We start from the raw sequence: 26,235 nt of genomic DNA on the forward strand, positions 1-26,235 counted from the left end.
TTTCTCACCATTCATATAGATGAGAGATGCCTGGTTTCGAGGTAGGTGTCTTTCTACGAGTTTCTTGAAATGGAAATTTCATCTACTCAGCCTACTGCTTTAAGAAACATTTGCAATTTTGGCTTGTACGAACTGCACTGTTCTGTTAATTTATCTGATGTGAATGAATACAGTATTGTACCGAGTGCTGACCCTGAACGCTGAATCTGCCTGTCCCTAACTACCTAGAAACAGTTTATTTTCAGAATCTACAAGGTTTGCCTAATTTTGGTATAGAAGGCATGATCTGCACTTCATGTGATAAAAAGGATTTAAAAAAAAAAACTGGCAACGGAGGGGAAATAAAAGACTTCCCCACCTGATATATTGCACAGGAGCACCAAAGAACTTGCTGCTCAAAATAAGGGAGTTTACACAGCAGGAGTTAAGAAATTAATTGGGCATGTACACAAACTGAAACCTTCTATTCTTTTTTTTTTTTCAAAATGAGAAATAAGGTTAAGCTGATTGAAATCGAAACCTTGTATCAGTTAGATTTTTTTTCATAATTCTCTATCTTCTATAGTAAATCTCTAGGCATTTTGACAGTTATGAATTTTTCCAACTGAGTGCCACAGATTAATTTAATGGCATATGAAATGGAGATATTTCATTGCTATAAATCTGCTCATGTAGTGTCAGTACTTTGTGTTGACAAATTATATTTGAAGTTGGAATGTGAAATGAAGAAATGATCATTTCGTTTCTATACCGCCATAAGAAATGATCAAAAGGTTGCTTCCACTTCACTTGTTTGATTCCATATACTTCGTTGCACTTCCAGAGTTCATACTCCAAAGGCGTACCTCACTTGTCACAGCCCAATTTAGTACACATGCTGCTTAAACTATTCCCAAGAAAAAAAAAATATCCATGGCTTGACTTTCTGCCTTAATTATTAGCCATCATTGGAACAATTTTGTGTCTCTCTACCTTCAGGTACTACCTAAACTGTACATTTATATTATATATATGCATTTTTCCTACGACCAAGGAAAATGTCAGCTCAACAAACAGAGCAGACTTGTCAATCACTGGTACCATACATTGTTCTAGAGCCAACAGCTTAATTAACTAATGTGTGTGTCGGGTACCATAAAAAGGGTCCCCTAAACGAGAACCGAAAAAATCGTTTAGACCTTGTAAATATCGAAGCCAAGAGACAACCACCGGCAAACCCCCACCTCGTCCGAGGCCCGGCTGGATCACCCGGCCCACCTCGGACAGTATCCCGACTCACCCGAAGCGGGCTCGGCCCAAAATGAAACCGTGAGGCCTCGGACGAGGTACCGATTCTCCGACTCGCTTAAGGCCCCGCACGTAAGGCCTCGGACGATGAACCGATTCTCCGCCTCGCCCGAGGCCCCGCACGTAAGGCCTCGGACAAGGTACCGATTCTCCGCCTCGCCCAAGGCCCCGCACGTAAGGCCTCGGATGAGGTACCGATTCTCCGACTCGCCCGAGGCCCCGCCCGTAAGGCCTCGGACGAGGTATCGATTCTCCGCCTCGCTCGAGGCCGGCTCGGCAACAACCCCGTCGCCTCCGCCTTGACCGACTTCTCTGACAGGACGTCACGTCCAACTAACGCGCTCAACCACCCCCGCGATATCAGCCGAACGACGGCTCGATACAGCGGAGTGGTCGACGAGACGTGAGTCACATCGACGCCATGCCGTCCGGGACAGGACGGGGCAGGGGTTACCGGCCGCTGTGCTCAGCACTGTGCCCACGACTGACACCCGTGTTGCACTGTGCTGTCTAACCCCTGCTCCGAGGACAGCGCGGCGTGGAGAGTCATGTCTGGGTCCCTGTAGCCTCGGAATCGACGTACCAAAACCAACCGCTCCCTCCGAGCCTCGGTTATCCGCTTCGGGGTCTCGGTAGCCTCGGGACTCGCGCCCGCCGAGCCCCCCACAACGGTTTAGCCTCTGCACCGACTAGGCCTCGGCTCTCTACGTTGTCAACATACAGCAACCGGCATGTCATCCGCAGTACGCACCATACCCTGCGTCAAGGCCGCAAGAGCTCCCACGTCGCACAGGATCAGGCGTGACCGGCGCGTCGCTCTAGTGCACCGAGGACAAGACCACTCCATCGACCATACCGCCATAGTGACGAGCTATAGGGCTCGGACATGCCGCCTCTGCTCACAAAGCGCCACGTAGCAAACTCATGTACCGCCCCCGTGCCTCCCTTCGACTATAAAAGGGAGTGACCGGGGCCGCATCTAGGACAAACGGAGACCCAGGAGAGGAGACTCACAGGCACACACACATGTGCAAACAACGCACAACGCTCTATAACGCACACTCTTCCTCACTGCAAGAGATCAGCATCTCAAGCAACTCACGCCACTACGTAGAGACCTGGGACTAGCTCCCTCTCTCGCCCAGCTTGTAAACCCCTACTACAAGCACCTCGGTGCAAGGAATATAAGATTGCTCTCTCGGACTGGACGTAGGGCACCTATTGCCTGAACCAGTATATACCTTGTGTCTCTTTGCATCACCATCCGGGGTTAGGGGCACGCAGTACATTTTTACTAGTCGGTTGAGGGCTCGCCGGTCCAAAACACCGACAGTTGGCGCGCCAAGTAGGGGATCTACTGCATGTTAGCTTCGTCATCCCAACAAGTTCCGGATGGCAGACCCCGTGCGACCACTACGTCTCGGCACGGTGATCTGGTTTGGGAGCCTAGAGTTCATGTCTCTAGGATGTGAGTACGATATGGTACTCCTCACACCTAGAGCCCCACCGATCGACGACGACACCACGCCCCAGCAGCCTAGGCGCAGGCGGCGTCCGGGTCGTCACTCTCATCGCGCTCGCCAAGCACGACGCGGGCGGGACCACCCTGACACCACACAAGCTCAGAGCAACGCACCACGCTCCGCCAGCATCCCACACCCAGCTGTTGGTATAGAGTCCCTGGTTAGGGACCTGTCCAGCCTAAGCCTGGGCAAGGGAAAGACGCCGGTGGCATGCAGCGACGCCCCGTCATGAAGCTCTGCCCCGCCACCTCCTGAGGAGTTGACTCCCGCGGAGCGGAGCCCGGCGATGGCACCATCCCCGTACCCTTTTGGGTTGAGCAATGCCGCCGCCGCCTACGCTTCCGCTCACACGGAGCCCTCAGGACGCCACCAACGTTTTGCCCTCGACCTCATTGCCACAACTCTGACCCACACCCACACTGACTCCTCGGAGGAGGACGAGGTGTGGGCCGAAGCGGACTTCTCTAGGCTTTGTGACCCTGAAGCCATGTGCCGCTTCATGGCCGCGAGCGACTACTGCTTTGGCTACTCCGACTTCGATGACGAAGGCACTTACGATCCCACTCACGAGTGCTTCAACATCGAGCTCGGGATGCTGAGCGCGAGCGACGAGGACGAAGGGGTAGGCAGTCGCTTCCCGCCCTACTAGGGGGCAGGCGACCCCGCACCTCCACGCATCGAGCCTCTGGCAGCGTGGAACGAGAACCCTACCCACGAGGAACTTCGACGCCTTGACCTGGAGCAGCTCCGTGAGCTTCAGGCTAAGGTCGAACAAGACCGACTCCTTCTGCGGTAGCTCCAAGACACCCTTGAGCAAGAGCAGTGGGGTCACGGTGATGGCGGAGCAGCCCGGCGGAGGGCTCGTGATGTCAACCACCGCATCAACAATGACGTAGGGGGCGAGCAACCCCCTATTTTCAATCGCGCTAGCCAGAACGTCGCAGCAGCGGCGATGCTACTCCGGACTATGCTCGAGCCCTCTACCACGGAGGGGCGATGGGTCCATAGTGAGCTCCGAGACCTCCTCGAGACTGCCGTGGTATAGCAGGCCGAAAGCTACGCCTCTCGACGGCGCGGGGGCGCCTCGGAACTACCCGTGGTATCGCCTTGGTAGGGTAGAGAGGCCTCGGTTCGTCCCGAGCCTGCTCGGGCACCGACAGCCAACAAGGCCCCCTCGGTGCATGACCAACTCGATGACCGACACGAGGCGCAAGGCGACCACGATGTGGTCAGCAGGCGACGGTGCCACAACAATGATGGGCCCGCCCGAGGCTACCACCCACACCAAGGTGGTCGCTACGACAGTGGGGAGGACCATAGTCCTTCTCCTAGGCCACCTGGCCCTCGAGTCTTCAGCAAGGCCATCCGCGGCGCTCACTTCCCGGCCCAGTTTCGGCAACCGGTCAACCTCACAAAGTATAGTGGCAAGACCAACCCCGAGCTATGGCTGGCCGATTATCGCCTGGCTTGTTAGCTAGGCGGCGCGGACGATGACCTGCTCATCATCCGTAACCTCCCCTTGTTCCTGTCAGACTCAGCGCGAGCCTGGCTCGAACAACTCCCTCCCTTGCAGATCCACAACTGGTGTGACTTGGTAAAGGTCTTCGTCGGGAATTTCCAGGGCACATACGTGCGCCCCGGGAACTCCTGGGACCTCAAGAGTTGTCGCTAGAGGCCGGACCAGTCTCTCTGAGACTTCATCCGATGCTTCTCCAAGCAGTGCACTGAGTTGCCCAGCGTCGGTGACTCAGAAATCATCCAGGCATTCCTCTCCGGCACCTCCTACCAGGACTTGGTCCGAGAGTTAGGCCAGAACATGCCAACCTCGGCGGCCGTGCTCCTCGACATCGCCACCAACTTTGCCTCGGGCGAAGAGGCTGTCGGGGCCATCTTCCCTGACAACGATGCCAAGGGGAAGCGGAGGGACGAGGTCCCCGGGGCCTCGGCCCCCACCTCCCCAAGAAAAAGGAAAAGGGTCACCAGGGGAAGCAGGAGGTCCTCGAGGCCGATCTCGTCGTAGCCGCAGATTGCAAGAATCCCCGAGGCCCTGCCAGAGGCCCTAGGCTCTTTGACAACATGCTTAAGAAGCCCTGCCCTTACCACCAGGGCCTAGTGAAGCACACCCTCGAAGAGTGCACCATGCTCTGACATTACTATGCCAAGCTCAGGCTCCCCAACGACGATGCCAAGAAGAAGGACGCCGGCAATAGGGACAACGACAAGGATCACGGGTTTCCCGAGGTGTACAACGCCTTCATGATCTTTGGTGGGCCTTTAGCGTGCCTCATGGTGCGTCAACGAAAGAAGGAGCGCCGGGAGGTCTTCTCGGTTAAGGTAGCCACTCTCCGATACCTCAACTGGTCTCGGGAGGTGATCACCTTTGATCGGGATGAACACCCTGATTATGTCCCAAACCCAGGGCAGTACCCACTCGTCATCGACCCGATCATCGGCAACACCCGGCTCACCAAGGTGTTGATGGACGGAGGCAGCGGCCTCAACATCCTCTATGCCAACACCCTGGAACTCCTGGGACTCGACCAATCATGGCTCTGAGGCGATGCGCGCCCTTCCACAGTGTCATGCTAGGGAAACGCACGTGACCCCTCGGGCGCATCGACTTGCCCGTCTACTTCGGCACTCCCTCTAACTACCGCAAGGAGGTCCTCACCTTCGAGGTGGTTGGGTTCAAGGGGACCTATCACGCCATCCTAGGGCGCCCATGCTACGCCAAGTTCATGGCGATCCCCAACTACACCTACCTCAAGGTCAAGATGCCGGGCCCCAACGGCGTCATCACTGTCGACTCCACATACGAGCATGCACACGACTACGATGCCGAATGCATCGAGTACGCCGAGGCTCTCATGGAGGTCGAGACCCTCATCATCAACCTCGACCGACTTGGCAGCGAGGGCCTGACTCCAAGCATCATGCTAGGACTTTTGAGCCCACAGAGGTCATCAAACTTGTCCCGGTCGACCCCACCTGCTCCAACGACCGGGCGCTGAGGATCAGCGCCACCCTCGATAGCAAATAGGAAGCCGTGCTCATTGACTTTCTCCGCACGAATGCTAATGTATTCGCGTGGAGTCCCTCAAACATGCTGGGCATATCGAGGGAGGTCGCCGAGCATGCCTTGGACATCCGGGCCAGCTCTAGACCGGTGAAGCAGCGCATGCGACGATTCGACGAGGAAAAGCGCAGGGCCATCGACGAGGAGGTTAATCCCATGTTAGTTAAGAAGAAATATGGGAAGTGGAGGATGTGTGTAGACTACACCGGTTTGAATAAGGCGTGTCCAAAAGTCCCATTCCCATTACCTCGAATTGACCAAATCATTGACTCCACTGCAGGATGCGAAACCCTATCTTTCCTTGATGCGTATTCCGGTTACCATCAAATCAAGATAAAAGAATCTGACCAGCTCGTGACTTCTTTCATCACCCCGTTCGGCATGTACTGCTATGTGACCATACCGTTCGGCCTCAGAAATGCAGGGGCCACATACCAGCGATGCATGACCTAGGTCTTTGGTGAGCACATCGGGCGAACCATCGAGACCTACGTGGACGACATCATGGTCAAGTCTAGAAAGGCCAGTGATCTCATCGATGACCTGGAGATAGCCTTCAAATGCCTCAGAGAGAAGAGCATCAAGCTCAACCCTGAGAAGTGTGTTTTCGAGGTCCCTCGAGGCATGCTCTTGGGATTCATAGTCTCAGAGCGTGGCATCGAGGCCAACCCAGAAAAGGTCTCGGCCGTGACCAACATGGGACCAATCTGAGACCTCAAGGGAGTGTAGAGGGTTATGGGATGCCTTGCAGCCCTGAGCCGCTTCATCTCACGCCTTGGCGAAAAAGGCTTGCCCCCTGTACCGCCTCTTGAAAAAAATCCGAACGCTTTTCTTGGACCCCTGAGGCCGAAGAAGCCCTCGCCGAGCACAAGGCACTACTCACCAATCCTCCCATCCTGGTGCCACCGACCAAGGGCGAGGCCCTCTTACTCTATGTCGCCGCAACGACCCAAGTGGCCAGCGTGGCCGTAGTGGTCGAGAGGCAGGAAGAGGGGCATGCTTTACCCGTCCGATGACCTATTTACTTCATCAGCGAGGTGCTCTCCGAGACTAAGACATGCTACCCCCACATCCAGAAGCTGATCTACGCCATAGTCTTGGCTCGACGCAAGCTGTGTCACTACTTCGAGTCCCACCCGATGACCGTGGTGTTGTCTTTCCCTCTAGGAGAGATAATCCAGAACCGAGAGGCCTCGGGTAGAATAGCCAAGTGGGCCATGGAACTCATGGGGGAAGCCCTGTCTTTTGTGCCTCGGAAAGCAATTAAATCCCAGGTCTTGGCCGATTTTGTGGCAGAGTGGACCGACACTCAACTGCCACCTGCTCAAGTCCAGGCGGAATGCTGGACCATGTACTTCGACGGGTCCCTGATGAAGACCGGGGCAGGCGCGGGTCTGCTCTTCATCTCACCCCTCGGAGTGTACATGCGCTACATGATTTGGCTCCACTTCGCCGCCTCCAACAACACAGCCAAGTACGAGGCCCTCATCAACGGCTTGCAGATCGCCATCGAACTTGGAGTACGGCGTCTCAACATACGGGGCGATTCGCAGCTCATCGTCAATCAAGTGATGAAGGAGTCGAACTACCATGACCCCAAAATGGAGGCGTACTGCAAGTTGGTATGTCACCTAGAAAACAAGTTCGACGGTCTTGAACTCAACCACATTGTGCGAAAATTCAATGAGGCCACAGACGAACTGGCAAAGATGGCGTCGGCATGGGCCCCGGTCCCCCCGAACATCTTCGCCAGAGACCTGCACGTGCCTTCCATCGACTACGCCTCAACGGTAGAAGAGGGCCCACCGGTCGAGCCCACCGCAGGGCCTGAGGCCCCCTCTGCCATCGAGACCCCTATAGCCGAGCCCGAGGCCATGGAAATCAACGCAGAGCCTCCCAAGGCCGACCAGGGCACGGACTGGCGAGTCCCATTCCTTGATTGCCTCGTTCAAGGAGAGCTTCCTACAGACAGGACCGAAGCATGATGGCTTGCACGATGAGCCAAAACTTACGTCCTCAGCAACGGCGAGTTGTACAGGTGAAGCTCGTCTGGCGTCCTCCAACGATGCATCACCACCGAGGTAGGCCAAGCCCTACTTTGGAACTTGCACGCAGGAGCCTGTGGGCACCATGCAGCGCCTCGGACGCTCGTCAGAAACGCCTTCTGCCAAGGGTTCTACTGGCCAACGGCGGTTGCTGACGCCACCAAGCTGGTACGCTCCTGCGAGGGATGTCAGTACTATGCGTGGCAGACACACCTCCTGGCCCAAGCCCTCCAAACCATTCCCATTACATGGCCATTCGCCGTGTGGGGGCTAGACATGGTTGGGCCTCTACAGAAGGCCCCCGGGGGCTATACCCATTTGCTGGTAGCAATCGATAAGTTCTCCAAGTGGATCGAGGCTCATCCGATCAATCGAATCAAATCCGAGCAAGCGGTGCTGTTCTTCACTGATATCATCCATAGGTTCGGGGTTCTAAACACCATCATCACTAATAATGGGACATAATTCACCGACCACAAGTTCCTGACATTCTGTGACGACCACCACATCCGTGTGGCCTGGTCGGCCGTAGGACACCCTAGGACAAACGGCCAAGTAGAACGTGCCAACGGCATGATCCTATAGGGCCTCAAACCAAGAATATACAACTGGTTGAAGAAATTTGGCAAGAAATGGCTTGCCGAACTCCCGTCGGTCATCTGGAGCCTAAGAAACACTCCGAGCCAAGCCATGGGGTTCACACCGTTCTTCCTGGTCTATGGAGCTAAGGCCATCCTCCCTACTGACTTGGAGTATGGTTCCCCGAGGCTATAGGCCTACAATGAGCAAAGCAACCACACTGCCCGCGAGGATGCCCTCGACCAACTGGAGGAAGCCCGAGATGTTGCGCTGCTACACTCAGCCAAGTACCAGCAAGCCCTACGATGCTATCAAGCCCGGCGCATTCGAAGCCAAGACCTAAAGGTGGGTGACCTGGTGCTAAGACTGAGGCAGAGCAATAAGGGCCGTCACAAGCTGACCCCACCATGGGAAGGGTCATACATCGTCGCCCAAGTGCTAAAGCCCGGGACCTACAAGCTAGCCAACGAGAAGGGCGAAATCCTCACCAACGCTTGGAACATAGAACAGCTACATCGCTTCTACCCTTAAATTTCCAAGCATTATATACATTGTTTCTCGAAATACAATAAAGAAGCATTCTTTAGTTATTCTAATTTTTCAAGAAACCCCCCGAGCCCATCGATGGGGGATCAACATTACGATAATGCTATAAGGGAGACTCGGCTCTGCCTCTATAGAGGTGCCCACCGCGGGGCTCGAACAAGACTCAGCTCTGCCTCTACAGAACCGAGCCTCCCTCGGGGGCTAGAAGGGGGGGACCCCCCCCTAAGTCCCAGTAACCGTTTTTAGTTGTTTTTTGAAAAAAAAAGTCTACGTCAAACTCTCTCGCGTACTCTGACAAATTGATTGTAAAAAAACTAAGGACCGACAGTCTATCTCAGGGCCAAAAGGCCGGCCGAGCCGCGAGACGGCCTACACCTCTGGGCTACGGCAACTCCCTCACCACCTTTTGCCCTAAGGGCAGCTTAGGCTCTAAGGAAGTTTTTTACAAGAGGTATGTCAAAGACGAGACAGAGGGCAGAGGCTCGGAAATACAATAAAAACGATTAAAAAGCGTATACACATAAGTACTTCGAAAAGGCCTCGACGACCACAAGCGTTACGGCACAATAATATAAGTCCTAATCTATTTACATGACCCCTTTGGCCCAGGTCAAACCTTAGGGTCGCCAGCGTCGACGGTCGGCATAGGAGGAACCACCTCCTCTTCGAACAGCTTGGCCAGTGCCATGCCAGGGGCCTCAGTCGCCTCCACCAGCTTCATGACCTCCTCCTCGACCTTCTCGTCATCCTCGGCCACGATGTAACCGTCGCTGATGGCCTCGAGGTCGATGCTAGCATAGTGCAAGGAGACAACGGCCATAGCACGCTTGACGCTCGTATGCAGCGCCCCCCGAAGCCGCTCGTGGACTTGGCCGCTCAACGCGATCAAGCGGCTCCCGAGGGAGCTGCCTGGCTCGACCCCTCCAACCTCCAAGGCCTCGTAGGTGGTACGGGTGGCGCCCTATAGCGCATTGTGCTCCTAGATCTCAGCCTCGAGCACCACCTGCACTACGATGGAGGCCTCGGCTGCCCGGGTGACCTCCTTCTCCAACCCTATGCCAAGACAGGTAGGATGGGGTCAAGCACAAAAGAAAAACAAGCTGAATAGGGGTGCAAGCCTACGAGGCTCACCCTTGGCTTTCTCCTTCCAGTTCTTGACCTCAACCTGAGAGGCCTCGGCCACCCTAGAAGCCTCCCTCTCTAGCTCTACGTCGCATCGGGGAGTCAGGGGTCGAACGCAAGAGAAACAAATAAAACAAGGGCTCAACAGGACTCACCCTCGGCCTTTTCCTTCTAGACTAAGGCCTCGACCCAGGAGGCCTCGGCCACCTTGAGGGCCTCCGCCCGGGCACCTTTGGTCAGTAGGTGCGCGCCCTGCTCCGCCCCCAGCTACCCGGCGATAGCCTTAGCAGAGGCCTCCACTTGTTCGGCCCGGGACCTGAAGGTGTCTATAACAGAACCAACCAATTATACGAGATTAAGTAAGGAAATCTTCCGCCGAAGCAGATAATTTAGCAAACTTAAGCCCGTATAACCCGGTAATCCGTGAAACCACGATGGATTTCAAACCAATCGGCATACAAACCAAGATCGTACAAGTTTAGCAATCACCATCACATGTTACATAAAGTTCTCAATGACAGTTGGATACATCGGAGTTTAGAACATAAAGTTATTACAACCCAAGTTCAAACTGAAATAGCGGAAGCAAATAGTTTTAAAGCCACACACACACTTTTGGTTCAGATACAGTGCCAGTAGGTAGTCATCTCCAACAAAAGCATCAGATGAGAGATACGGAGTGACCATTGCCCTTGGTCCTAGTTGTCACCCATCGTTGGGTACAGGCAGTTAATGCAATAGCCATAGTACATTTGACCATCTGCAACAATAATGGAAACAACGCCCTGAGTACGAGAAGGTACTCAGCAAGACTTACCTATCTTAAACCAAAATAAAGCAACACCAAGGATTATGCAAGGCTTTCTTTAGTGGGCTAGCTGACTCGTTTGCGAAAAGCATAAGCTATCATGAAGAAACCATTTTAAGTACTTTGCATCATCTTTATTATGACCTATCCATCTAGGTAAGCACCTATACTATAGCAATCACTTGATTAACCAATAATATCTAGTTACCAACTTAGATTTAGCATATCCCATACCATCCAGATAACCATCAGTGTTCCATCATAATTACTACGATGCTGTAGCTCGAGTCAAGTGCTCACTATCCAGGAGCGATGGTGATTCGAATCGATTCCTAACCAGCTGGTGATTTATTCCTCACACAAACTACACTCACCAATCAAGTGAGCTACAGATCACTAATGATAGTTTCCAAGTAGCCGCGGGATAACAGTCATGGACCGCACTACCCAGGGACTGCCCGACAGCCAGGACACACCTTGGGCTCAGTCTTTGCGTCCCCATCATACCCCCTTCAGCACCAGTCTACCAATCCGAGTTTATCTCGGCTCAAATAGTATCACTAGCTTTGCGGTCGAAAGATACTTTATTCGGCCAGCTAAATGTGAGGCATACATTCAACATGACAAGAGGGACGAGCAACGATCGGTTCTTAATCGACATAGACGGAAAACTAACAGCACCCCAGAACCCTGTCTAGTTGCCTCCAACTTTTCCGTCCAGTCTTCAATTATCCATCACACATGGTTAATTCCAGGATATCATTCTTTCCATAGCTAAATTCTTCCAGTAACCACCTATAAATATAGGTGATCGGAAATCACCGATCGCTACCGGTCTAAGCAAGGCTAAGCAGTTATTCAATCCCGACCTAACAGGGTAAAAAGGTAATAAGGTAGGCAAGGATAGTAATAAATGCATCAACGGTTTCAATCAACTCCTACAACTTAATGCAACAATATATAAACTCATATATAGAAAGAATTGCTTTTATAAAGTAGGAGACTTAGAATGCTCCAGGGCTTGCCTCGTTCGAACGAACTAGGTTGATGATCCACGCACTCGGGCAAGTCCTCTCCTTGCTCCTCTTCCTCTAGCACCTCCTGTGCCTGGATTTCTTGTGGATCTATCCCGGTCTGCTCTTCCTGAACTGCTACTAGCAACTCCTCCCGCGATCCTATATGATGCAGATGTATAAGTGCTCATGCATAGGTGCATCGGAGAGATGACATGTAATGATCATGATGCATGGAATGTAGATGAACATGTTTAACTTTATTGGACATAGTAGAAGTAAAGCTCTTCTACAAGGTAGCCAACATCATCCAAGAACATGTACTACTATACTACTACTACAACCATTGTACTAACATGCCAAGTCACCACAGCAAGCTAAGATGCTTCAAAGATACACCAAAGCAAACATTATTAACTAAACATGCATTAAAAAGGTTAATTAAACCCTAATTGAAACTAGGTTTGAACAGCAACACCTATTTTGGTAGCACAGAAAAATCTGAGAAAATTATGGTAGCATAGTACTACTCTAAGTAGACTACAACAAAATTTTCATGGCATTTGGATAAGTAAAATAGCCTAAACAAAAATGACAAGCTATGGCATAAATATGAGCATGAAAATACTTTTATTATGAAAAGTATCAAACAACAGATTTAATATTTTTCCTATGTTCCACACAGTAAACAATCACTGCACAAAAATTATTATACACATGTTTTATACAATTTTTGCTCTCTATCAAAATAACAAAAAATCATCAATTAAAGGCACTTGAACTACACATCAATATTTCTCTACAGAACATGCATGACATATATTTTTCCTACAAAGTACATCACTAAAGGAGATTAACAAAATTGGAACCATATTTTTCTGATAATTATTCTATTTACTAGATATTTTCTAAGATAACAGCAATACAAGAATTAAATAAAACCCTATACAAAAGTATCACAAAAACCACATGCAATCTTTTTCTACTGTAGATCTAAGAATAAGAAGCATATAGAAATTTGTTTCACCAAAATTGGGGCACCACAGCAGCAACTATGTATTTTAGAATCCTTTAAAAGCATTTTCCAGAAATCTTTTTCTTTTAAAACAAAAATCCAGCCGTTGAAAACGTTGGGTGCACCCGGTGCAGTGCACCCAGGTTCACGCCGAGGTGCTGACAGCGGGCCCCCGCGGGTCAGTCGGCCCCAACTGCCAGCCACCCACTGCAGGGGAGGCGGCGCTGACCGGCGCGAGCTCGCCATCGGGCCAAGCCGGACCTACCGGTGCATCTATCGGGGCCAGTGGAGCTCGGGAGCAAGCTCATCGGCATCCATGGCGGCATGGTGGCCCAGCTCACCGTTGGCCGGCCATCTCCGACCAAGAGGTGGCGCGGGGAGTGGCTTGAGAGCTACCCCGTGTTCGTGCGGTGCTCGTGCGCATAAAAAGGAGGCGAGAAGGAGGATGGAGGGGTGAGGTCCACGGAGCGACGCATCTCCAGTGAACTCGACCTAGCTCCAGCGAGCGATTACCGGTGACTCATCGCTTACCACGGTGAGAAGGTGCTAGCACGGGATGCACGAGGTGGAGGAGGAGCTCAGGGCGAGATGGAGCGGTCGACAGCGAGCTTCAGTGGCCGGACGAGCGAACTTCGATGAGGGAGCATGCACGTGCAGTGGCAGACGGCCGCTGCACCGCTGCTGCTGAGCGAGAGGCAGGGGGACAAGGCAGCAAGTGAGAGGAGCATGGGGTGGAGCGTGCGTCTGGTTAGCTCTTGAGCCGAGCGCTGGTCAGAGCACCGCCCTTCGCCGCCGGTGTACGGACGCCGCGTGGCGGCCGGGCAGGCGGGGAAGGCGGGCGTGGTGCGTACGCACGCCGGAGCGGCATGGCGTGGGCCTGGGCCGGCGAAGCGACGCTGGGCCAGACGGGGGCATGGCGCAGCGTGAGAGCGAGAGGGCGCAGGCGCTGCGGGCCGAATTCACGAGCGGGCCAGGAGGGAGGCGGCGGCCTATTAAGTGAAAATGTGATCTTTCCTTTTTATTTTCCTCCCCAAATTCATTCAAATGAATTTTTAAACCTTTTCAAAGTAATTTCAAAAGTTGGACCCAGAATAAAAGTTGTTCAGAAAAATGTACTCTACAACTTTGCCAAAAGGAGTAAGGTCAAAACCCAATTAGATTTTGAACTATAGATTTAAAGTTAATTTAAATCAAAACCCTATTTTAGAAGATTATTTTTAAAAGCAAAATTTGAGAAAACTTTGAATATACACCTTGCTCCAAATTGCATTCTAATTACTTCTAAGTTGTCTAAGTGATCAATCAAGGTTCACACATGGCAAAAGAAATATAGCATCCAATCTATCAAAATAAAACTATGCAACACATATGTTTCAATCCTATATTTCATGTCATGCTTATGAATGCATGATGGTGATTATGCTCATGATTTGCAAAATGTTAATGCATGCTTAACACCGAGGTGTTACAGTGTCCCGCTCGCCAGCCACCCGAGTCAACTCCTCCTCTAGCTCCTTGATCTGAGCCGCCAAAGGGGCGGCCTGCTCCCGAGCCGTGGCCGTCTTGGCCTTTATTTCAGCACAACGAAGGCGGAGGTCCTCCACCTCTATGCTCCACGCCGATAGAAGCTCATTGGCATTGGCGAGCAAGTCCTTCTACTGCTGGAGCTGGTCCTAGACATCCGTCTCCCGCCGGAGGAACAATGACTTCCCAAGGGACCGGGCCTCGAGCTCCTGGATAGGCAAAACAAACGTCAAGCACTGCGAGAAAACTCAGGAAAAAAGGACACAGCATAAGAAAAGAAGGCACGTACCTGGGCAACACTGGGTAGGTCGTCAGCCACGACGGACAGCGCTGTCCGCAATGACTGCTCCGCCAGACGACGGAATTGCTCGAAGGAGTCCCAGCGCCCCCCTCGGCCGCATCCTCGAGGGCGAACAGAGGCTCTCCCTCAGGGTCGTCCCGGCTCCGCCACAAGACACGTGGGCTATCCCACCCGCGGGGCTCGGGTTGTACCCGAACGAGGGCCGAGCTCCCCTCGCCAGAAGTCAGAGCTGGCTGCTCCGCGGTGCTGGTCGCCTCAATGTCCGCCACCTCCTTCCCTCAGGAAGTATCGTCGGAGGAGATTGAATGAACCTCCACCTCTCGGGCGCTCTCCTGCGGTGGCGGCGGGTCTTGGACCAGGGGCGGTACCGAAGCTTGCCCTGCCTCTGTCTCCGCATCCTGGGCCGCCAGCTCCGTCGTACCCACGCCGGCCTCCACCGCCTCGGCCTCGGTGGTCCCGAGAGCTCCAGCCTCCGCCACCTTGGCCTCGGAGGTCCTAGGGGCCCCAGCCTCGCCCTCGGTGGCCTTAGCGATTGAGGGTGCCTCGGCTTCACCTGGCTCAAGGGCCTTGGCCTCACAGGGCGTAGGCGCCTCCTCCCCCGCTTGCTTCGTGGCCGCCTCGATAGCCTCCACTTGGGCAATCGGCTCCTTCGGGTCGGCCCTGGTCGATGCCACGCCACGCTGTATGGTGGCCTACGCCTCCTCCACCCATCAAGCGGTGGAGCTAGTGCTCACCTTGAGCGCCTTATGTGGTGCTAGGATAGGCATGTCCGCCTAACGCTTCCGACTGAAAACAAGGCACTCACGAGGTCAGCATACGGCCAAAGAACGAGTGGAAGATGTTGTAAACTCCACTGACAAAACACTTACCTCGAATGGGGACACAATAGCTTCCGCACTATGTCCCTCGTCCTCTGCAATAGCGGTGGCAACGGCGGTGGCGCGGCCCCCGTGTCCGCCGGTGCCGGCCGGCCCTCGCCGAACTCCGACGCCCCCTCGACCCTCTGCGGAGGCTGTTGGATCGCCCCCGCCGTCGCCCGCTCCACCTCCGCTGTCGAGCACATCGGGCTGACGGCGTGCTTCCCCAATACCTGTGCCTCGGGCGTGTCGGCCTCAGCCCCGGGGCGGGCGATCGCTAGCCCCGAGGCATCCTCTCCTCCTCCTCCTTGAAACACTAGGCCGCTCGCCGACGCCCTAGGCGCAGTCCCCTGACATCAGGGAGATGGTCCAGAGGACCCTGCCCCACCTCGCTCTCGTCGTCATCGCTCGAAGAATCCATCGATGACGGTGACGGAGATGGCTCCACCGGGAGACCGTCGTGCCTCTGCTGCCGACGACGTTTCTCTAGCTCGTCGTGCTCGAGGCTCTTCCTCTTGTGTCTCGCCTCCTCAGCATCCTTCCACTCCTTGTACGCCTCGACATGCACCCTGTTCACCGCTCGCCGCTCTGCGTCCTCGGGAACGAGCGGCGGGGATGCTCGTACATCCCTCATCCCCTGTAGAAACGGCAAGCGCAAATAAGGGAACAGATCGAATGTAAGGAGCAAGGAGGCCTCGGGGGCCACAGCGGCGCGTGACTCACTAGGGAGATGTACCCCCACGACGGGCGCATCAGGAATGGGGTCAGACCATTGCTCCTTAGCCGCCCCTCCACCGTCTCTCTCACCCGACGTAGAATCTTCTCATCGGAGAGGGCGACGACGGACAACCGAACGCCCTCGATCGGCTCATACGGTGTCATCTCGAATAGGCGCTGCCACCGAGCCATCAGCGGCAGCACCCTCCGGCGGTGGAAGGCCGCCACGACCACAGTCGTCGTAAGGCCATGGCTACACATCCTCTCCAACGCCTCTAGGAGTGGTCGCAGCTTGGGCTGATCAGCCATCGGGACGCCGTACCTCCACCTCTCCGGCTGGCTCTCCATGACCCGCCCGGTATAGGGAGGAAGCCCGCCGTCGTCATTGCGAAGGTAGAACCAGTTGTTGTACTAGCGACGGTTGGATGACACGAGCTGGGCCGGGATGTAGAGGGGATGCCGGTCTTGGTGCACTTGGAGAGTGCAGCCGTCGGCCCTCATCGCCTTCTGCGTACGTATCGTGCCCGCCGGCTTGGTGGTGAGCCCCGCCCGAAAGAGGTGGAGCCACAGCTCCCAGTGGGGGGCGATGCCCAGATACACCTCGCAGACGGCGACGAAGATGGCCGCCTGCGCAATAGAGTTGGCGTTGAAGTTGTGGAGTTCCACGCCGTAGTAATGCGGGAGCGCCCGCATGAACCGGTCCGCCGGCAGGCCAAGACCGCGCTCGTGGAAGGCCACGAAGCTCACGATGTAGCCATCGCATGGCCTCGGCTCCGGCTCGGCCCTCGGAGTAATCCACTCCGGTCTGTTGGGGTCGGTAACCGGGCGGAGGAGGTCATTGTCGATGAGCGACTGCAGCGTCGCCGCAGACACGTCAGACGGACCCCAAGGATCCGCCTGGACGACAACAGCGCCGCTGGCCATGGGTGCGGAGGAGAATGCGGCTAAGGCGGCAAGGCGTGCTCTCGCTATCCCTCTCTCTCCCTCTCGCCTTTCCTCCCCCTTCTCCCTTCTTCTCCCCGGCGCTCTCTTCCTCTGTTCTTAGCAACCGCTTGAGGGCAAAAAAGGCGAACGTAGGCAGGCAAGGTAAGGAGGGGAGGGGCGAGGCTCGTCACGTATTTATGAGGGAAGGGGGCGAAACGGACGGGCGACGAAACCAGGGAAGTTTCCCTCAGATCTAGCATAGTTAATCCAGATTTGACTAAACCGCCCACGCGTCCACCTTTTCCTTATTAACCACGCGCACACAGCAATGTCCCATCCGCAGACATCACGTCGCATCCGACCACAGCAACGGCAGGCGCCGTTCCGTCTCCCCGAGGAACCACCTCAAAAGGCGCAACCGCTATTGTCAGCCGGTGGGAACAGGATATCCCCCACCCGATTCCTTCTAGACTAAGGAACTGGGCACCGAGCCCGTTACGGTCCAGGGGTTCGAAGGCTGGGCCTCCGAGGGTCTCGACAGCCACCCCAGGACAAACAGAGTCAGGGATGACTATGTGCGGGCCCGTACATGGCCGAGGCCCAAGCAAGCGATTGCTTGGGATGCCCTAAGTTGTGTCCGAGACCGGCAGGGAGGTCTCTGATTGGGATCCCACCATAGGGAGGCACCGAGCTCTCGGGGCCAATCGAACGGCCCTAGGACCCACTAGAGAAGCTTTCTGGTACTCTTGGAGTGCGTCTCTGGACCACTAGCCGACCCCTATCAAATAGGGCATGGGCCTCCACTTGGACTTACCCGATAACAGCTCATCGGAGGTGTCACTGCTCGCGCCCACCGAGGGTAGCCTGGCATACTCCAACCCTCCTTCCGAACGAAAAGGATGCGCGAGGGCCGCACAAAAAAGACAGGGAAACTCCTGACCGCCCTCTTGCTCCGCGCAGAGGCTCGGGGGCTCTTCCTGCAAACAAGCCAAGGCCCAGCGACCCGAACTCGCACTCGTAGGCTCGGCAAACGCGATAGAACCCCTCACTCAACATGAGAAAAGCCCATGGAGGAATGAATCCACTCCTCCAGGGCCTCGGGGGCTACACCCGGTGGGTGCGCTCATGCGCACCCACCGAGGCCTCAAGTATGAAATACCATCCCGCCAGGAGCTGCCACGAGCCAAGTCTCATCAAAACCTTAGAAAGAGCGCTCACACTCTCCCCGAGGCTCGGGGGCTACTGTCGGGTACCATAAAAAGGGGTCCCCTAAGCGAGAACCGAAAAAATCGCTTAGACCTTGTAAATACTGAAGCCAAGAGACAACCACCAGCAAACCCCCACCTCATCCAAGGCCCGGCTGGATCACCCGGCCCACCTCGGACAGTATCCCGACTCACCCGAAGCGGGCTCGGCCCAAAATGAAACCGTGAGGCCTCGGACGAGGTACCGATTCTCCGACTCGCTCAAGGCCCCGCACGTAAGGCCTCAGACAATGAACCGATTCTCCGCCTCGCCCGAGGTCCCGCACGTAAGGCCTCGGATGAGGTACCGATTCTCCGCCTCGCCCGAGGCCCCGCACGTAAGGCCTCGGACGAGGTACCGATTCTCCGACTCGCCCGAGGCCCCGCCCGTAAGGCCTCGAATGAGGTATCGATTCTCCGCCTCGCTCGAGGCCGGCTTGGCAACAACCCCGTCGCCTCCGCCTTGACCGACTTCTCTGACAGGACGTCACGTCCAACTAACGAGCTCAACCACCCCCGCGATATCAGCCGAACGACGGCTCGATACAGCGTAGTGGTCGACGAGACGTGAGTCACATCGACGCCATGCCGTCCGGGACAGGACGGGGCAGGGGTTACCGGTCGCTGTGCTCAGCACTGTGCCCATGACTGACACCCGTGCTGCACTGTGCTGCCTAACCCCTGCTCCGAGGACAGCGCGGCGTGGAGAGTCATGTCCGGGTCCCTGTAGCCTCGGAATCGACGTACCAAAACCAACCGCTCCCTCCGAGCCTCGGCTATCCGCTTCGGGGTCTCGGTAGCCTCGGGACTCGCGCCCGCCGAGCCCCCACAATGGTTCAGCCTCTACACCGACTGGGCCTCGGCTCTCTACGTTGTCAACATACAGCGACCGGCACGTCGTCCACAGTACGCACCATACCCTGCGTCTAGGCCACAGGAGCTCCCACGTCGCACAGGATCAGGCGTGACCGGCGCGTCGCTCCAGTGCACCGAGGACAAGACCACTCCATCGACCATACCACCACAGTGACGAGATACAGGGCTCGGACATGCCGCCTCTGCTCACAAAGCACCACGTAGCAAACCCATGTACCGCCCCTGTGCCTCCCTTCGACTATAAAAGGGAGTGACCGGGGCCGCTTCTAGGACAAACGGAGACCCAGGAGAGGAGACTCACAGGCACACACACGTGCAAACAACGCACAACGCTCTGTAACGCACTCTTCCTCACTGCAAGAGATCAACATCTCAAGCAACTCACGCCACTACGCAGAGACCTGGGACTAGCTCCCTCTCTCGCCCAGCTTGTAAACCCCTACTACAAGCACCTCGGTGCAAGGAATACAAGATCGCTCTCTCAAACTGGACGTAGAGCACATATTACCTGAACCGGTATAAACCTTGTGTCTCTTTGCATCACCATCCGGGATTAGGGACACGCAGTATATTTTCACTAGTCGATTGAGGGCTCGCCGGTCCAAAACACCGACAGTGTGCATATTACTTCTCCTTATGTATGCTTGCATAGATGAAGAATTTAACATTGGGTTAGATTCATAACATGTGAATTGAGGATAAAAGAAAGAAATTATAAGTTATTGGGTATCTAACACCTATTATTGTTCTTTTAAAAAGAACTATTATTGTTTAAAATATTACAATGGCATTTTTTATATGATTTGTAAAATAAATCATGAAATATTATTCCAATCAAAACAAAATCTAGCAATTCAAAAAAGCTGCCACGGAGATGGACATGAATTTTCTCAATCCTGGAGTGCCTTGTCCCTATATAGTCAGCACAGCGAGGGGACACCCTGAAATTGAGAGAAGGGATGAGCAAATACACACATTAATCTCTAATGTCAAAGCATATGTATCATGAGGAACAAAAGCACAGGAGTAGCTCCTAAAGCAAGAAAGGCTTTAGGCCCCATAGAAATATATTTCATTTACGATAGTGATAATTTAATGTTAACTGATACCAAGTTAATTAGTTTATGCTTGCTCTATGTGAATCACATTGCTAAAGGCATGTTCAGAGAGACGGATCATCTTATCAGAAAACTGGTATTCTAGTAATTCAAATAAACACATGGATGGAGTACTAGGGTTAGTGTATGTAGCTTTATTTTACTAAAAGTTCATATGTTCAAGCAAGAAACACTCCAAGTCTATATGGGTGTATGAAGTATGATGCTTAGGAAGCATCAATGACAAACAAGTCAACAAATAGTTAGAAAGAAATAATAAAATAGTGCATGCTTGAGAACAGTCAAGGCGGGTAATTTCACAGTTCAAACCATAAAGGAACTTTATATATATATAATGAGAAGTCAATGTTGCTTCGGTTACCTAACCTCTGCGTAGGTGAGTTATAGGCATGTTTATAATGATGACTTGATGGGGCAAAAGTCATCTCATCTGTCACTACCAGTTGGTCAGTGAGGAAATTTGTCCACGCTGAATTCATGGGATGAGTCAATCCACGCCAGCCAACAATTTGATATTTCTTCGAATTGCTATGGTCCTATTACAGTTGTTTATTAGCTCTGTTGCCAGGCTCTCATTATAAATCTATTCTCTTTAATGGAAACAACAGCAATAGATGTGGAGAAACTGTGTTCCATGGAACTCAAAAGGAGGTATGCTTGTTAACAGTGACTCGGTGATATCATTAGATCAACCTGTGATCGATAGAACACTAGCGCTGTCACAACTTAGAATAGACCCGTGTGGCTAGCACACCCACCGTCACAGGTTAGAATAGAAGAACAGATAGGATATAAGAGATCTCCTAAAGATATGGACAAGAAACCCTTATGTGGAAAAAAAACATTTTAATATGAGCACAGTGATGATATATACATCAGTGGTGACATGCAGAGAATTTCGAAGTGGACGTTACAACTATATACGATGGTCTTCTTCAGTAGAGTCAGCAAGTAAACGGTGGTACTGCAGATAGCAAGCATACCATTTTTGTGTTACAGGAGTTTTGCAGAAGGGCCTTGTGAGACAAGTATGGTCATCTAACCCCAAGCGAAATCAAAATGTCATCACTAACAAAAATATTTTTAGAATATAAAGTTGATTTGCTTAGCAGACCCTTATTTCATTTGATAGCACATCAAGCTTCCTTGTTCTCCTGCAATTTCTCAGCTATATGATATCTATGATAAATGGCTTTGTTTTTCATTTCCCTCATTACAGCCAAACTCACAAAAGAGGACCATTTTATTATAGGATAAACTATAAAGGGAACAGCTGCTGTCTAACTGAGGTTAGTAGGTTGCGAAAATTAAGAGCTAATGCATGTTGCTTGTAGTGACTAGATATATAACTAGACTGTTAGGCAGCGATTGCTTGCTTACTGCAACCGACTTCAGTGGATGCATGCGAAAATAAGAATATTGTAATAATTAATAATTAATGTTAACAACATGTATTTGTAAAAATAAAATTAATTAGGAAAAGATAGGCAAGCAGACATGATTTTTGCGAACACGAGTATGTCCTGTAACGAATCAAGGGCCCTGAAACTTATAATGAGAACCGCCCTTAGACAAGAATGTGCAACAAGATAAGCTCTACACGCACACCAAAAAGAACACGCGGGCTACACAAATTTCATATAAAAACCATGACCATGGCTGTAAAGTGGTGAGAATATCCCTGCCCAACTAGGTTTCTGCTAGATAGGGCGCCTTGCAAAATGTCAAACATTCACAACTTGATAGCACATGCCGTCAATACAGCTGAGTCTAATTCTAACAAGCCTGGACCTGAGACAAGAACTAGACAACTAACCCTGTAATGTTAAAGTACTCAAGAAATCGGAGAAGGGCTCATTGTTTATTGCTTGACAGGGACAGTCACTAAGATCGAGTGTGATGTTGCTTAGCTTTTCATAAGCTAGCACGAAAGTGTTTGATCTAGCGGCCTCCTCCCCCCAACATACTCTATTGCACCTATAGATCGAGGTCATAATTATTTAATGATTTGTCATAGGGCAGCTACTTTGTTAACTTGTTGGTTGTTCTATTACAAGAGGAAGACGTCGAGATGGCTCTGATTATGTTGTCTAAAGGAAGGGGATAAAGGAATAATCATAGTGACATACTAACCTCATTGGCGATCCTCTTCTGTATGGCTGCATCCTCAATAATTCAATCCTGTATTTCTTTCTATTATATCTGAATGCCAGCAGCAAGTTTGGTGCATTAGAAAAATGCAATTACCTCTCATGACAGGAATGAAAAAGAATGTTATGATTGTACTATCATGTCGTATAAAAAAATAATGAAATGAAAAATCACGGTAAGATGAAAGATGATGCAGCATATGAAACAGCCAGGAAGAATGCACCATGCTGTTGCAGCTGTCACAAGTTTCACGAGTTGGATCCATTCAGAATATGAATGAACTGGAACTGACATCAACTGAAGGTCTCTTGCCGTAATCACTGCATTCCTACATTGTGCAAAAAAGATTGATGAGATGCACATAGTTAGAAAGGAAACCTTTTGTTTTGTTTGTTGATAAATGAGTGTAACACTGTTGATTCAATACACATATTCCATCCTGCTGCAGAAGAAGGCCAGTAGCATAGTTATATAGCACCAAGCTGAACAAAAGAATAATATGCATAACAGAGAACTATACCCAAAAGGCCTCTCTAAAGCATAACACTGACATATTCATGTTACAAAAAAAATGATTTAGAGTTTTCTTATATTAATCAATATATGGTTGATTTAGTTTTCTTATTTGTGAGCTATAATAAGTTCGCTACTCTATCCAAAACCATGTTAGCCATGTCTAGTTTCTCATGGACCAAAATACTAACTGGTGGAAGAGCTGTTGGGCCTTTTGGTCAAAGATGCATCTGAGCCAATTAAGTTATCTATGCCAGTAAAAAGGAATCCAAAGTTACTGTCATGCATTCTCAATCAGAGTAATTGATTTCATACCTGAACCACATATTGTACATTTGAGGACATGCTACAATAAACCTAGGATCTACCACTTGCTCTTTCGGCACAAGATTGGAACCTCTTTTCATGATCTAGGATAATCAAATGGTCCCTACTTGTCAAAAGAGAAACAAAAAAGTGGAAATGATGCACCCTTTTACTCGGTAAACGTGCTCCATCAACATTTCTTTCTAGGGAAAAGGACAGGTTTTTACAATACAGTTCGAACATATATCCTGTTTATGTTTGATGCGATATATGGTAGAGCTTATAAGAATGCAAACCTCGTAGATTATATATTGAATGCATCAGGAAGGTACTTGCCTTTCATGAAACTTTCCTTAAGTTTCTTTTTATAAATAAATTGCAGTAGGGGCACGTGCCCCTCCTGTTTTTCGTCAAAAAAAAAACTTACGTGTGTAAATGTAAATAAAATTTGCAGGCCTGCAAAGGAAGGACATAGCAACCAAAACCCATGCTCTAATTTCATCATCTAAACTCTATTTTGGGCATGCTGCCCGGTCAGAAGGAGGCAATGATGACAATTGCAGGACGGTTGTGCGTGCAGTCCTAACTGTGGTGCCTGTCTACATGTTAATCGCCTTGGATGTACCCAAAACCGAAACGAGTGATCCGTGCCATTGAGGCATTGACAAAAGATGATGTGGTTTCCTTTGCAAGGGGTGACCACATCAGTGCACACTTTCCATTTAAAGCCTTATTTAGCTGCACTATAATCCCCTAATCCACATGTATTAGGGGTGGAAAATTAGTTAATTGCCTATCCTAATCCACTCTAATACATGTGGATTTAGGTTGGTTGAAGTGGAGCCAAATAAGTACAAAGTGGGAGAGAGCATGCATACTAGCGATGCAGATGGGTCACAATTAATCGGCCCATAGCTTGACTTAGAGTACCCAATAAATTTAGTTTGGTTTTTGGGTCAACCCAACCTAATGGAGACAGTTACTCTGGTGACCAATGGGTCGACCCAGCATTCGCCACGTTAGCTGCGGTAGCTGTACAAGAGAGTACGAGATGGCAACAGTACTGTGTATATGCAAGCAAATTAGGACACTAACAAAACTGCTACATGCAACTGTGCTGTGTTGTAAGGAATCTCTCTCAAACCCAAATGTTTCAGTAATAAAAGAGAGAGTACGAAATGGCAAATAAAGTTCAAATTATTAGTCTACTGAACTATGCTAGCTTTTTTTTTGACAAATATTGAACTATGCTAGCTTGTGGGTCAAATGTCAGTTCTGAACTGAACTCTGAAGCACTGCTACACCAAAACACTATGAAACACTCCTATACTGATCTCTGAAGAACATTACAGCATGTCAGTTCTAGTAGATGCATCAAATGCACAGTCCGGTGGCAAATAAAACAGAACCATTTTCAACTGAATAACTTGTGGCCGACAAATGGTACAATTATATGCAAAAAGTTCAAGTTATTAGATTACTGAACCATGCACAGCACTCTTGCCACCTTCTCAGCCTGTTCAACAATTAGAAAGTCGAACAACCCTCTTCTCCTGCCCTCGGTCGATACACGATCGATTTGCGACCCCTACAACAACTAACCCTGGTAAGGTAGAGTTCGTTCGTCGATCGACTCGCAAACAACAGCTATCCATTCTCTCCGTGTACCGTACATCGAGAGCAGGAACCCAGAGACTGCGAGGAATCACGTGAACCAGCCCAACTAGGGAATGTCGAATTGGATGAAATTTTGGCACCTGTTGTGATGGTCGAGAGGGGAATTCGTCAGATGGCACCGGCGGGTTAGCGCAAGCCCGGGAATCGTCGAATCGGATATTCTGCCGCGCCTCTCCGAGCTCCCGCCGGCCGCCGCCACGATCCCCTTCTGCCCGATCGAGGCGACAGACGAGGCAGCGAAAATTTTGGCGGCACGACTGTGAGGCCAGCGGGGAACCGGGGCGTCGGAAGCGGCGTGGCCGCGTGGGGGAAGCGGAGAGTTGCATAGGCTTTCTAGTCCTCATGGGCCGAGTGCTTTCGGCCTAGAAGGGCTCCAGTGTTCGAATGGAGAAGCTTATTGGGCTGCCTCGGCGAATTATGCGGAAAAAGTCCACATTAATTCCTCAACTTTTACGAAAGTTTATTTTTTCTTCCTGAACTCTAAAACTAGGTAAACCACTCCTAAACTTTTAAAACCGTTCGTTTTACCTCTCTGACCGATTATAAGCGCTTTTGTCTTTAATTTATTTATTTATTTCAGCTGAATATTTAAAAAAATTATAGTAAATCACAGGAAAAAACATAAAATAGAAAATCTAATTTTATTGAACTCCACATGAGTAGATCTACACATTAAACATATAATATGGTATGCTTTAGTACAAATTTTTTGATGTAACTTTAGATCTATGATTTTCTATAATTAATTCATAGCTGCAGTTTCTATGGTTCCATTGTGGTGAACTTTTTATTATGGGCTAATTATTGTATCTTTGAACTGTAGTTAAAATTACATACTCATTGGATCATGTATAACTTAGTTATAGATTTATTTAGTCTATAACTAAGTTATACATGATCCAATGAGTATGAAATTTTTACTATAATTCAAGCATACAATAATTAGTCAACCATAAAAATTTCAGCACAATTAAAGCATAGAAACTGCAGCTATGAATTAATTATAAAAAAAC

At 51.1% G+C, this 26,235-nt stretch overlaps 1 long non-coding RNA gene across 1 annotated transcript; it reads right to left on the minus strand.

The window, feature by feature from the left end:
- Window positions 1-20,134: 20,134 nt before the first annotated feature.
- Window positions 20,135-25,503, minus strand: LOC136537947 (uncharacterized). The gene is made up of 4 exons (XR_010779174.1): window positions 25,303-25,503; window positions 22,950-23,054; window positions 22,709-22,777; window positions 20,135-20,398 (listed from the first exon to the last, which is right to left on the minus strand). It is a non-coding gene; the product is annotated as an uncharacterized lncRNA (long non-coding RNA).
- Window positions 25,504-26,235: the final 732 nt, after the last annotated feature.

The sequence above is a fragment of the Miscanthus floridulus genome, chromosome 2 (assembly GCF_019320115.1).
Source record: "Miscanthus floridulus cultivar M001 chromosome 2, ASM1932011v1, whole genome shotgun sequence".
NCBI lineage: Eukaryota > Viridiplantae > Streptophyta > Magnoliopsida > Poales > Poaceae > Miscanthus > Miscanthus floridulus.